Genomic DNA, 13,186 nt, shown 5'->3' with positions numbered 1-13,186 from the left:
ATGAGGTAGATGGCTGTGTCAGTATATAGGAGGGACTGCACGTATTCTAAAACGCTTTCCTCCGAACAGTATCAAAAGAGCTGATCCGTAAGCCTATATGCATCTCATTTGCCCTAAACATAATACGGATAGTTTCACTATTGTTATATTCGTTCTGAAGTGCGTAAATATTAGAATAGATAATACCAAAAACGACAAAAGGCAAATCTTGTGAATGATATGCAACACGGTTTTATTAACACGACCAAAATGGCATAATATAGATCCACAGGAAACAACCACTGCATGCAGATAACAAGCCAAGCTTTTGAAATACAGAACTCACTGTGCTATTATTTCAATAACTGGTAAAGACATTAACATTCGACTTGACTGTAAACGCGAAAATAAGACTCCGCAGAGTATACTTTATAATAGATTCTAAATACCGAAAATTACACTAGTTCGAGACATCGTATAACATGACACTGAATTGTATCTTTCTAATACATGCACTGCGATTAAGACACATAGCATCAAGCATGCCTCAAAAAGACCAATATATTCCCAGAGAACCATGGTTTATATATCCCCGGAGAATGTGACTCAGGGGGCGAGGTAGAGATGATAACTGATCATACACAAAACAACGTCGACATAACTTTGAAAAGAAGTCTAAAAGACGCGTGATTTACTTTCTTATTTGGATGTGTACAATATTAGGGAGCTTTAGATTTGCGGCGTGGACGTTTGAGACGACGCTTGAGCTGGACGTTCTCCTCTTCCATGCGTCGTGTTGAAAAGGCCGGAGCTTTAGATTGGCACGTAGCCTATACAAAATAAAATGGCGCCCCACCATAATCGGTGCATCAATTAGTAGCTCTCCACGTCGTGAATTCAGGGGACGTAAAATAGCACAGAACGCGTGCATGGTGAAAACTCGGGCGACGCAAGCTAAAAACAGATCGACTTTGATACGCGATTCTGCGCATGCTCAGAATAGTTTTTTTTTTCCCCTCTAAATGTCCCCGTCGCGAAAATGTAATGCGCCCTATCATACAGTAAGTCTCGCCTGTGTCGAATCCAAGAGGACAGAAGAAAATCATTCGACTTACACTATACAGAATGAAAACGCGTTTATTTCCTCCCACCTAACAAATTTCTGCTACTTAACCAATTTTTCGTCATGTGTGAGCCTAACTTATTTATGGGTGAGGTTGACATTGATTATAGATACTGCATAATACACATCTATGTATTATTTCATGCTGTGAACGTTACACGTATTAGGTAGAGAGGCAAGCATCGACCCCGTTCTCTTCAACTCAGTTGCAACAAGACGTTACAACAGCAACATAATTTTTATATGTGCTCTCAACAGAAGCCGACAAATCACCATCAACCCAGAAACAAAGAAACGATGCTACAACCACAACACAACTGACTAGTACTCAACATGGAAATAATCAAGCTTCTACATTGATGTCTTCGACGACGAAACATTATCTGTCACATCAGGACAGTTCGTCGATTAAGAATCCAACGACATCTCTTTCGACAACGGAATACCATGAAGACACGACAACAAATAGAGTACCGATTTCAACTACTGGAACGCCAACAACACAAGCCACAACAGGTGAGTGTCACGATGAATGCACATGAGATACATGGCAAACCATATTATGTGGTGTGTGTTTGCCTGTGCCTCCAACATAGCGATAATATCTTCATCGACCGGAGAAAATCAACCATCAACCACCATTATGCTTTAAATTAGATGTCCATGTTCGATGGGTGCACGTCACGAGACCGACACCCACGAGTCATACAGCCCACGAGCCATATACAGCCCTTTAGTCAAATAGCCCACGAATTACACAGCCCAGTATGGCCCACGAGCCATACAGCCCATCGCTCACGAGTTATACAGCTCACGAGTCGTATATCTTACGAGTTCGACACTAAGCAAACAAGGCCCACGAGACCGACAGATTATGTCAAACTGGTGGGCCGTTTTTACCTACTGTCGAACTCATGGGCTGTATGACTCATGGGCTGTGTGACTCATGGACCTTTTTTCAATGTCGAACTATACTGGGCTGTATGACTCGTGGGTTTCGGTCTCGTGGGATGGCCCCGATTTTACAGCACTTGTGCAATTTCGGAGAGTTCGAAAGATCCTAATATGTAAAATTTAAATTTCATTTACTGTATACAAAGCTTATTCATTGTCATGTCTTCAGCTCAATGTAACTAATTTTAAGAAAGTAGCATCATAACATAAATGGATGAGGTGTGCAAGTTGCTCTATAGCATCAAGAAAATCGAACGAGGAATGGGCGTACCCGAACCCGTTCGGGCGATCACTATAAAGACGACATCTGAAACTGTCGGAAAAGAAAAAAAAAAAAAAAAAAACCTGTCTGCTCACTTCAGTCCAATGTTCCAATCTACGGTAGATGTGAATTCTTTGAAGCTTCCTCGACCATTAAGAATGCGACTCTTTGGTGTGGATGTACATCTATGTGTACTAAGAACGATATATCAGATTCCTTCCTTTTCTTGTTTCCTCCAATGTTAAGGTACGGCAACCATGTTCGTCGCCGACTTCGGAAACAAAAAGATACTCATGGCTGATGTTGAGGGGCTAGAATTTACGGAATTTCTCTCCTTTCCAACTCGTCCGTACGCCATTGCCTTCGATAACGTGGAACAGAAGGTGTACTGGTCGGACAAGGACGAGGAGGAAATATGGCGGGCCGGAGTTGTCGACAAGAACAAGGAGCAAGTGTCAACGAACGACCAAGATGGATGTAAGCTCAGTGTAGAGGAGAGTCACTGTGTACCTGTTAAACAAGAATTTGTCTTAAGTCAAAGGGAAATTTTACTGAGAGCCTGTGTTCGTGAATTACGACCAGTTTGCCTGTGTTAGGACTACAAAATGTGAATATGAGTTAACCTTCACATTGTGGTATGAGTGACATAAGAATTCTAATGCCGGTATACGTTATTATGTCCGAGAGACGGGGAAACAACTGAAATAGTTAAACGGCCAGCGTACATTGAATACTAAATTTCATTAAGTTTCATCTGATTTTCCTCAAATTTTCACTATTGTGCTTATAGAATATTAACCTTTCTTGTCAAACTAATTACATTTTGTCTGGTCCAGAATTTTCCGAAATGCCTACAGCTTAACATCCCGCTATAAACCGCGGTGCTCCCATTGTCGGACCGATTGTCTTTCTTGTATTTGTTTTTAAATTGTGAAGGAACGCTTGTCTTCTTTGAATTTGTCACCACGTCATAGTGTGCATGCATCGTATTCTCTCAAATCTAGATTCGTACGGACTGGTTATCGCCGAAACGAAACGGGTCATCTATGTTTCCTACTATCTGTCAGATAAGATAAACGTAATTCAACTGGGCGACCCATTGTCTGAACGAACTTTCATTTCGAGCGTCAAACGACCAAGAACGCTCGTTTTGGATGATGTGAACAGGTAATAAAAAGAATTGTCAGACACGTTGATCCATTTTGAAATAAATCTAGTTTGTTTTATTGTCAAAAAAGTTGTGTAAGCACCATAACACTATCGATACCTTATACACGTGATTCTCCACTCTATACCATTAACCGTCGCACACACTCGTTTGTGGTAAATTTCATAAACACGCTTATCTATGTTTATTGTCATACATCTATGAGATAGTGACATACGTGATTTACTAATTTTAGAACGTGCGTGTACTCTTTATGCCATTCACAGTGTTATAGCTGCCATTCTGAAGTATATTTAAAACGGGTATACACCAGAAGATAACCCCGTGTCATAAATATAACATGAAAACTGTGCATTGATTAGGCTCTGATAGCGCAAAATATTTCCGTTTATTGCTAAGTTTGATACTCCATGATGTAAACATGGCGTCGCCTCCTGCATGCATTTCTAAACTAGTTTGCATCAAAGCATTCTTATTATCATACATAGCATTTCAGTTAATATCTGTATAAAGCAAACTTGAAAACTCCTTATACTCAGTCCAGTTGCAACGACTTTATTTATTTCAAGATTTCTCTACTGGACGCAAGACCAAGATGCTGGAGTCTATCGAGCTTCACTGGCGCAGCCCTCCGCGCAAGAAGTATACCAACACTCCGGTAGCATGGACAAATACATCGGTCTTCTTGTGCTTCAGGGAGGTATATGCTCTGCATTCTATCATTATTCGTTAATTGATATTCATGGCATTTCCAATTTGAAATCTCGATCCCCTTTTTCTTTTCCTCTTTTTTTTTTTTTTTTTTGCTTCATTGCAAGTGCTCTATCAACATCAGCCACAGCGTGAGAGTAGCGGTTATTCTGTGACACATCGGTATTAAGAATGTTGTTGTTGTTTTTTGTTATCGTCGTGCATTTTAATAACGTATTTCCGTAAGACAGAGCAAAACCTGATATGAATTTATATCATTGGATTTCTACCGTGTGTTACGACAATAATTATTTCATTACATGGACAAGATATTCTAACCTTCTGTTTCTGGTTAAAATAATTGAAATCATACTATAATGCGAGCAACGTTTGTCTGTCTGTTTGTCTGTTTGTCTGTCTGTTTGTTCCTCTACTCCTCCCAGGTCCTTGGTCCGATCTCCATCAAACTTAGTGGGTGGATGCAGGTTGACCGCGAAATTGCCGTTGAGGGGTTCATTTTTGGAAAAGTCATGGTCACTGGGGTCAAAGGTCAAATAACTTCTAATTTTCGTCAGCTGCAATCAGACACCCGATAGAGGGTGCTATGTAGGCCTAGTTATATGGGGAATCCCCCCCCCCCCCCAAATATAATCAGACACCCGATAGAGGGTGCTATGTAAGCTTACTCAGTGCCGTATATATACGGCACTGGGCCTACTGATATGGGGATTCCCAGGTGTACGCCTACCTATGCTTCAAGCAAGTTCATCATCATGGGTCATCATAGGTGATTTTTATTTAATAGTTTAATCCAATTAAATTCAATTCAATTTCATTCAAAAACCAAATATAAATAACAAGATAAGCAAGTTTAGCCAAGATCGGACCAAGGAGTAGCGCAAACAGTTATTTGACCTCCGTAGCCTATTTCTGGCACTCCACGGGTACATTGACTAGTAGATATAAAATGAATATCAAACGAATAATTTGAGCGACTAACAGGACGTTCCCAATCTTCATTCTGAAACTAGTCAGCGATTTTCACATAAAGTTTTCACTGCCTTCAGACAGAGCCCGAATATAATGCAACCTTCCACAGGATACTATACAGTGGCGGATCCCGAGGGGGCGCAACCGGCGCACGCCCCCTTTATTTTTCGTTAAAAACAATGGAAATAAAAAGAAAAAAATGAACTGAAACCCGGAAGTGGCACCAGAAATATTAGTTGCGCCCCCCCCCCCCTTTTACAGAATTCCTGGATCCGCCCCTGCTATAATCGTTGGGACTGGCATGTGTATTCAGTGAATGAGTTCGCTTCTCCTTTGACCTCGTAAATTTAGGATATCATATAAGTTCAAATGAAAAATAGCTTTACGTTCAGATTTTCTTGCATAATAAGAGCTGAAGTCACCTTGATCTAAATCGTGATGGTGATGATGATGATGATGATGATAATAATGATAATAATGACAATGATAATAATAATGAAAATAACAATAATAATATAATACTTTGAATCCAAAATCCCATCTTTAAAAATGTGTCATGTAATTCGATACAATAGGCGGGCGAATCCTGCTACTATAGGTTTTCCCGGCCAATTTCGCACTTTTGTCAGTCCATTTGATAAAACGTTCATTCAATTTGGCGAAATCCTCGTCACTGCACATTCTGTCATTCAAAATTGCAACTTGTTCGTTCAATTTAGCATTTCGGTCAATGAAATTCGCACATGCGCCTTTCGATTTCGTAAAACGGGCATTCAAATTGGCACGTGCTCTTCAGTCATTCAAATTCGCCAGCACTGGCGGAAAATGGTATTTCAGTCATTCAATTTCGCGTATGGGCAGTCAAATTCCAAACATGTTCATTCAAATTGGCGTAATGTTATTTCTATTTTGAAAAGGTGAGAACCGTGATTTATACGTATCTAAATGTGAATTTTTGTTTCATCCACACATTAAGCATAAGTATATAGTAAAGGTATCTTTGACCCTAAATAACTCAAGTTTGTTGTTCTGTAACGCCCCTCTTCTTCCATACATGTTATCAGAACTATACATGCCATGCTTGCACCAGTACCATAGGTTCACTACACTTTCTTATGTCCAGTCATGGCAGCACGAGTTAGATACAGTCGTATCTCTCAAGAAAACAGGGAAAGAATCATAGAAGCATTTGAGGGTAATAACCTTGACAAATTGATGGCTAGAGCTGATCCAAGAACTTTTATTTATTCCTAATGATAATTAACGCAATCTAGCACCCACCAAATGAAAATAATGAAACATGCAGATGAAAGAAATAATCATGTAAATTGAAACCTCCTTCTCCCAATTATTGACAAAACAAACTTAAGATCAATGTATCTGTGAATGAAATAATGCTATCGAACATTATAAAAACATACACTTATTTTGAAAGTACTGTTGCAAAGGTGATATCAGAATAAAAGCATAAACGTGTCTGCTAAATTGACTGCAGCAAATGCGAAATTGGATGCCCAAGAATGAATTCGAATGAACGAGCGCAGCGTTTACGTGATCACGTGACTATATCGTGCTAAACTGAATGAACGATTTGCGAAATCGTGCTTGTCTTACGAATTTGAACTGAAAAAGCGCTGATTCGAATGATGTAAAAGGTAATTTGAATGCTCCAAAATGAATTTGAATGAAAAGATTATAAAATTGAAATACCGAACATGCCGCCTAGTCTAAATTGTGCTAAATTGAATGCAGCAATTAGGAATTGGAATGAAAAAAGTGCGAATTGGCCGGGAAAACCTATAATATCTGCAGTCATCTCCTTAGTCCTGCATGTGTTACGATTGTTTTGGCAGGGAACCGGTTAATCATATCTGATTGGCAGTCGCAAACGGCGTTGTACACGGACCTTGATACGGGGAATACCTACGACTTGATCCCCTTAATGAGCGGCCTCGCAAAGTCGAATTCCATTATCGACGTCGAGATCGTTGACGGAAAGTTATATTGGCTCTACAAGACGAGTGTCGGGGTGATGACCAACTATGACCAAACCCTTAATAACTTCGTGATGAATACAATAAAGGACTTCGACAATCCGAGGCTGTCGACCGTAGGCTATGTTCGTTGATTAGCTTTCTTTATTGCGTGCCAGATCCTAAAGTGTGGAAGAAGGATTTCCTCTTTATAGCAGATATCAGTAACCGTGTGTTCTGCTGTGTATGAAATGTTACTTGCAGGTGCAGTAAATTTTTAATTATCTGAATGACTGTCGTCAATATTCTGTTTTCATTATGATATTTAAATATTCTTGTTCGTAAATGTAGGACTACATGGTATCATGGTTGCATAAATAGGTATAAACAGGTGATGAATGAATAGAAGATTGAATAAAATCAAATATCTAAATAGAGGGACAAATAAGGGACTGCTTTTCATTAATAGGGAGCTTCAGACTTGCGACGCGGACGTTTGAGACGACGTTTGCGTTGGCCGTCATTAATTGGGACGATCATCATTTAGTCACGGATAGTTACTGCTGGATTCAAGCTTAGATTATTAGATCTTACCAGAAAACCGTGGTTTATCTGCACCATAACCACGATAACACGCTAACGTACATGTTACGGCGACCGTGCCTTCAGCGTTGTTGCACCTACACTCTGGAACAACTTTCCCATCCACGTCCGCGAAGCTCCTACAGTATAGTGTATAGTGAAAACCCATCTGTTCACTCATGACATGTAATTTGTAATGATTTATTATATAGATTATGTTATGTTTGTTCCTTAAGTTATAATTTACAACGTGTGTATTATGTATTTTGTAGTGTGTTTCAGCTTACTATCTACTTCATGACTAAATTTCTCCTTTCTAATTCTTCTACATTACGAGACGCTTAGCGCTTAGCTACGTTGTGATAAGCGCTTTATGAATAATATTTATTATATTATTATTATCATTATTATCATTATTATTATTATTATTATTATTATTCATATCCATTATCTTTCTTCTGGACTTCATGTCCACTTTCTTTTCCCAACTGATGTAAATAATGTAGGAAAACAGTTAAACACATTATATGAAGTGCGATTCGACATTATGAGGTTGACCTTGCAAAATAGAATAAGAATAAGAGAAGTTCCGTGAAAATTGGACCTCAAATTAAAGAAAAAAAAGTTTCGAAATCTTTAAAGTTTTACATGTTTTAACTGATTCATGTGCCACATTATAAACTACAAGTTGCTGTGTAGAAAATAAAACATGGAAAAAAATCTAGCCATTGTCTTTGTTCCTCTGTTAGTTTCCATTGTGGTATACTGATTCAAAGATGAAATTGTATCCCTGTGTGATACTCCGTGCAGAGTTTATGTATCCATTGGTTAACAAAGAGTATAGGCCTACATCTAAAGTTTGTGTGTCCCTTTTGGGCCCTGACAATTAGATTCCTTTCACAAGCTGGTACTAGTATATTGTACAGGTATGATAATTCAGACCTTTCCCATGAATAGCAAAACTGGAAACTTCTTTATGATAGATAAGGAAACAACATGATAGATTTCCAATGAATTTGTTCGGACCCAGAAAAAAAAATCCAACCGTTATTCTTGGTACATGGTGTAATTCTCGGGTGACATGGGGTTATTCATACATTTGTTTTGTTTTCAAACTCTGAGGTGTATCACGGTAAGATTTCATACACGATGTTGGGAGACATTACTCTTCAATCATGCATTCTTTTTTGACGTTTGCAATAGGGATATACAACCTTTAGGGCCACTGAGAACGGAACTTTCCTTTAAATTTATATGGAAAGGGGGTAGAGATAGAGTGAAGAGAGAGTTAATGTGTAATGATTATGATTCAGGCAGTTTGCGTATGATTGATCCTGCTGTTTATGCACAGGCTCAGAAGATGACATGGGTTGCAAAATTCTTAGATCCTAATTATTCAAATACATGGAAGGATATTGAACAGATAATGCTATTGAATTTTCATGAACATAGCTTAGTTTCGTGGAGAGTAAACGCCCCAGGTTGTGTTTTGAACAAGCTTAAGAATTCTCAATTAGTTGAAACCTTAAAAGTATGGTACATTTATAGAGAAGGTATTTTGAAAGACCTTGGTCTTTTAAATTTTCATTTACAGGATTATGGTGGAATAAGAAAGTTAGTTTGAGACACAGACCTTTTTTTTTAATTACTCTGACTGGTTTGAGAAAGGAATTCATTTTATTAATGATTTGCACATAGGGGGTCGTGTCAAAACCTTTGAAGAGCTAGTTCTAGAATTTGATATTGCAAAAAAGGATAGGAGAAAATACAATTCTTTAATGAATGGTATTTATCTTTCATGGTATGATTTTTCCTGGATACCAATGACGATTTATTTGATAAAATAGTGACAGAGCTTGTGGAAAAATAAGGAATGTACACTGTGACTCCTCATTGTGAGAAAAGAACAGGTAAATGGAAAGACCTTCTCTCCATTAATGATGAAACAGTTCAGTGGTATGCTATTCATATGAATAACTATAAATGTACTATTGAAACGCAACTTCGCTCATTTTATTTTAAGGTTTTTCATGATATTATTGATTTAAATGCATTCTTATTTAAGATTTAAAAAATAGAACACCCAGAGTGTATGTTTTGTAGTCAAGAACAGGAAACTGCCTTTTATTTATTTGTACAATGTCCTGAAACACTATACCTTTATGGCAAAATTTATTTGATTTTACAGCGGAAAAGACCAACAAAGGTATACACCCTTTCGCTCCTCAATATGATGTTTGGTGTAAATAAAGACATAGAATTTTGTACATGTATAATTTTTTTATTTCTTTGTCTTAAATTTTATATTCATAGATGTAGATTTCAAGGCTCAACTCTGAATTTTAGTGCATTCATGGCTTTAGTAAAGTATGAAAAAAAAAATGAATCTCTTCCGGATCTCCGGATCTTTTGTGTTTAATCGTATGTATACACGTGGCCTACTACTACAGTGTAGTATAGTGATCGCGCGCTGTTACACTTCCAGTGTTAGTGTGGGGAATGCGGACGATTAAAATCGTCCAGTATCTGGACTAGGGTGCATGTAGTCCAATACTGGACGATTTTGATCGTTCGCATTCCCCACACTAACACACGCATACACAATCATGCATGCACCCACACAATGCGCCCAACCGCTGATTGCGACACTCCACCAATTGGTATAGTCCGGCAGCCAAACCCTGATTTTGGGGCTAAGGTTGCATTGGAATGTTATAGTTTTTTTTTTAAGTGATATTGAATGTTTAGACCTTCTATTTTATCAATCCACATGCTGGAGCTCTGTCAGCATTGAGCAATTTGAGATATACGCGGAAATCCAAGATGGCCGCCGGCGGCCATCTTGAAAATGCTATTTACATTGTACTTACTTTTAACCCCCCAGCACATCCAAAATGGGCATTATAGGTTTTTAGGGATGGAGAATTCAAATCTGAGGTTAGTTTCAGGATATTACTATGCTTTGATGTCTTAAAATAAAATGGCGGCCATTTTTCAAGATGGCCGCCATCAACATGCTGTAGTGTAGACTTTATATGTAGAATCGCGCAAAGACCTGACTTATCATTTAAGTTTTCCCCTTTTTTTGGACGAGGGAGGTGCATAATGTAAAAAAAGAAATATGAAGATTAAGGCCTAAAGCTTAGATCCATTGATAAAAACAATACAGGTTAATCCTGTTATAACGTAGTCGCTTATAACGAATTCCCGATTCTCTGTAAATACAACCGATTCGCATACAATGAAATTCGCTTATAACGAAGTATTTTATGTGATCCCAAGCATTTCGTTATAACAGGATTCGACTGTAGTATTATCAGAAGTATTTCAAAATAGTCATGTTGCTTTTCTGTATACATTGGTATACACATAATTTCAAGGTATCTTTTTGATATGATTTTTTTGAATACTTCTGCTCTGTAACGGCTCATTATTCTTGTCACAATGACCAAACGAGAGAGACAAGAGATATTACCAGCCATCCAGAAGAAACAGATGAAACAGATGCACAAACAGTATCTTCAGGAAAAAGACTGATATTCAGGAACATGATCCATACATCTGAACCAAATAAAGTAGTAGACAAACTTAAATGTTTGGTTCTTGCTAGAACAGAAGATCTGTTTTATCACCTCTGCCTGTAGCAGTATAACCAATGGTGACACTACAAGGGAACAAGCACTTCATTCAGGTAGGATTGTTGAATTGTTTCACACTACTCTTCAGCAAGGACAGATCCTCCAACAGCAGGGTGATGTAAAAAAAAAAAATCTTCAACCGTCATTAGGGTTCCAGTTTGATCATTATATTGTATCACTCAAAAGAGATCACTTTCAAAGCAATCAAGAAGTATTAAAAAAAAAATCATATCAAAAAGATACCTTGAAAACGTTTTCCAGTTTGGGGGGGGGGGGTCAAGGTCATGCCCCCCCCCCTTAGGGGGGGGGGGGGCGGCTGTATTATGAGGGAGCGAAGCGACCGAGCCGAGCGAGCCGAGCGAAAAGAGGGGGGAGGGTGTGTCCCCCTCCCAGGGTGAGAAATTTTTTCATTGTTATGTTGTAAATGGCACAATTTAATGCGTGTTTTTGCGCGTCTTATGGACTTGAAACGGCCACACTTGTTTAATTAAGGTAGCAGGATATTTAGATGTCGATTATTATTGAACAACTTGCCTATAAAGACATTAGTGGTAGCATTTGAATAAACTTCTTGTATTAATTAATGAATTTCATGAACGCCGTCTCTTGTAAAGCAATCAAACAGAAAAGGCATGCACACGTCGAGGGTGTACATAAGGGATATTTCTCCTTCCTAGGTGATTTTACATTTTCAGACCTGAAATTCAGCGATCTGGTGCAAACTTTTGTTGCAGTACTTGGAGTTTTTTCTAGCTCCCCCCCCCCAAAAAATAATGGAAACAATTAGGGCTTTTTTCAGGGAAGTGTTAATAGCAAAATCACGGGATTTAGCTATTATTCCGCATGTGCATCACCTGTGTGTATGTACAAAGTCTAGAGGGGGAGGGTGTGGGAAGGGGATGCCCCCTCCCACTCGACGGAGCTATTGAGTTTTTAAAACTGAATTAACGCGATCTGAAGCACACTTTTTGTGCATGGGAAATTCGGAAATTGCCATTCCCCAAAGTGTACTTAGTCTATAAAGGGGACCAATCAACGGGAGGGTGGCAAGATACCTCTCCCATATTCGAGGGAGGTTTTGTTTGTTTTGGTTTTTTTTTTTCATTTTTAGAACTGAAATTCAACAATCTGGCGCACACTTCTGTTGGGATATCTGAAAATTTGTCAAATAGAGAAGTGCAAGTCTGCAGAAGGAGACATAGCAGGATGATGTGGGAGGGGATAAGCCCTATTCTCCCTCCTACATGAGGGAGATTCTGTATTTTCTGATTGCAGTTAAACGTTTTTGTGTACACATTTTGTGGTACACGTATATGTTTGGAAAACTCGAAGTGTAGCCATAGTCTACTTGTTTGCACGGGAGGGGGGGGGGGGGAGATGGGGAGAAAGCGTGGGAGAGTGCTATCCTCATCCTCCCCGTACAGGGAGCTTTTGCCTTTTTAAAATTGAAATTGAGATCTATATTTCGTATACGCATATGATGGAATATTTGGGAAAGTATTTAAAAAATGATCGGGGGAACCGAGAGAGGAAAGGGTTGATTAAAAGGGGATATTCCCCTTGTACATGACGGAACTTTTGATTTTTTCGGAATGTAAGTGATAAGTCTTGTGCACTCAGAATTATTCAGAATCTTAAGGGGGCGACTGCCACATCCCCCCCCCCATCCCCCTCCCTCTGCTTTTGCTATGCTGGTGCTTAGACGGGAACTTTATGTAAGGGCGGAATCTTGGGATATTCATATTCATGGGTATTTTGATTTTTCCCCGATTTTTTCTTTTTTTTTCACGAACCAAAAGTATGTGTGTGCTTGGGATCACATAAAAT

Source organism: Diadema setosum, chromosome 1 (genome assembly GCF_964275005.1).
Source record: "Diadema setosum chromosome 1, eeDiaSeto1, whole genome shotgun sequence".
Taxonomy (NCBI): Eukaryota; Metazoa; Echinodermata; class Echinoidea; order Diadematoida; family Diadematidae; genus Diadema; species Diadema setosum.
Note: the sequence above shows the minus strand (reverse complement) of the source record.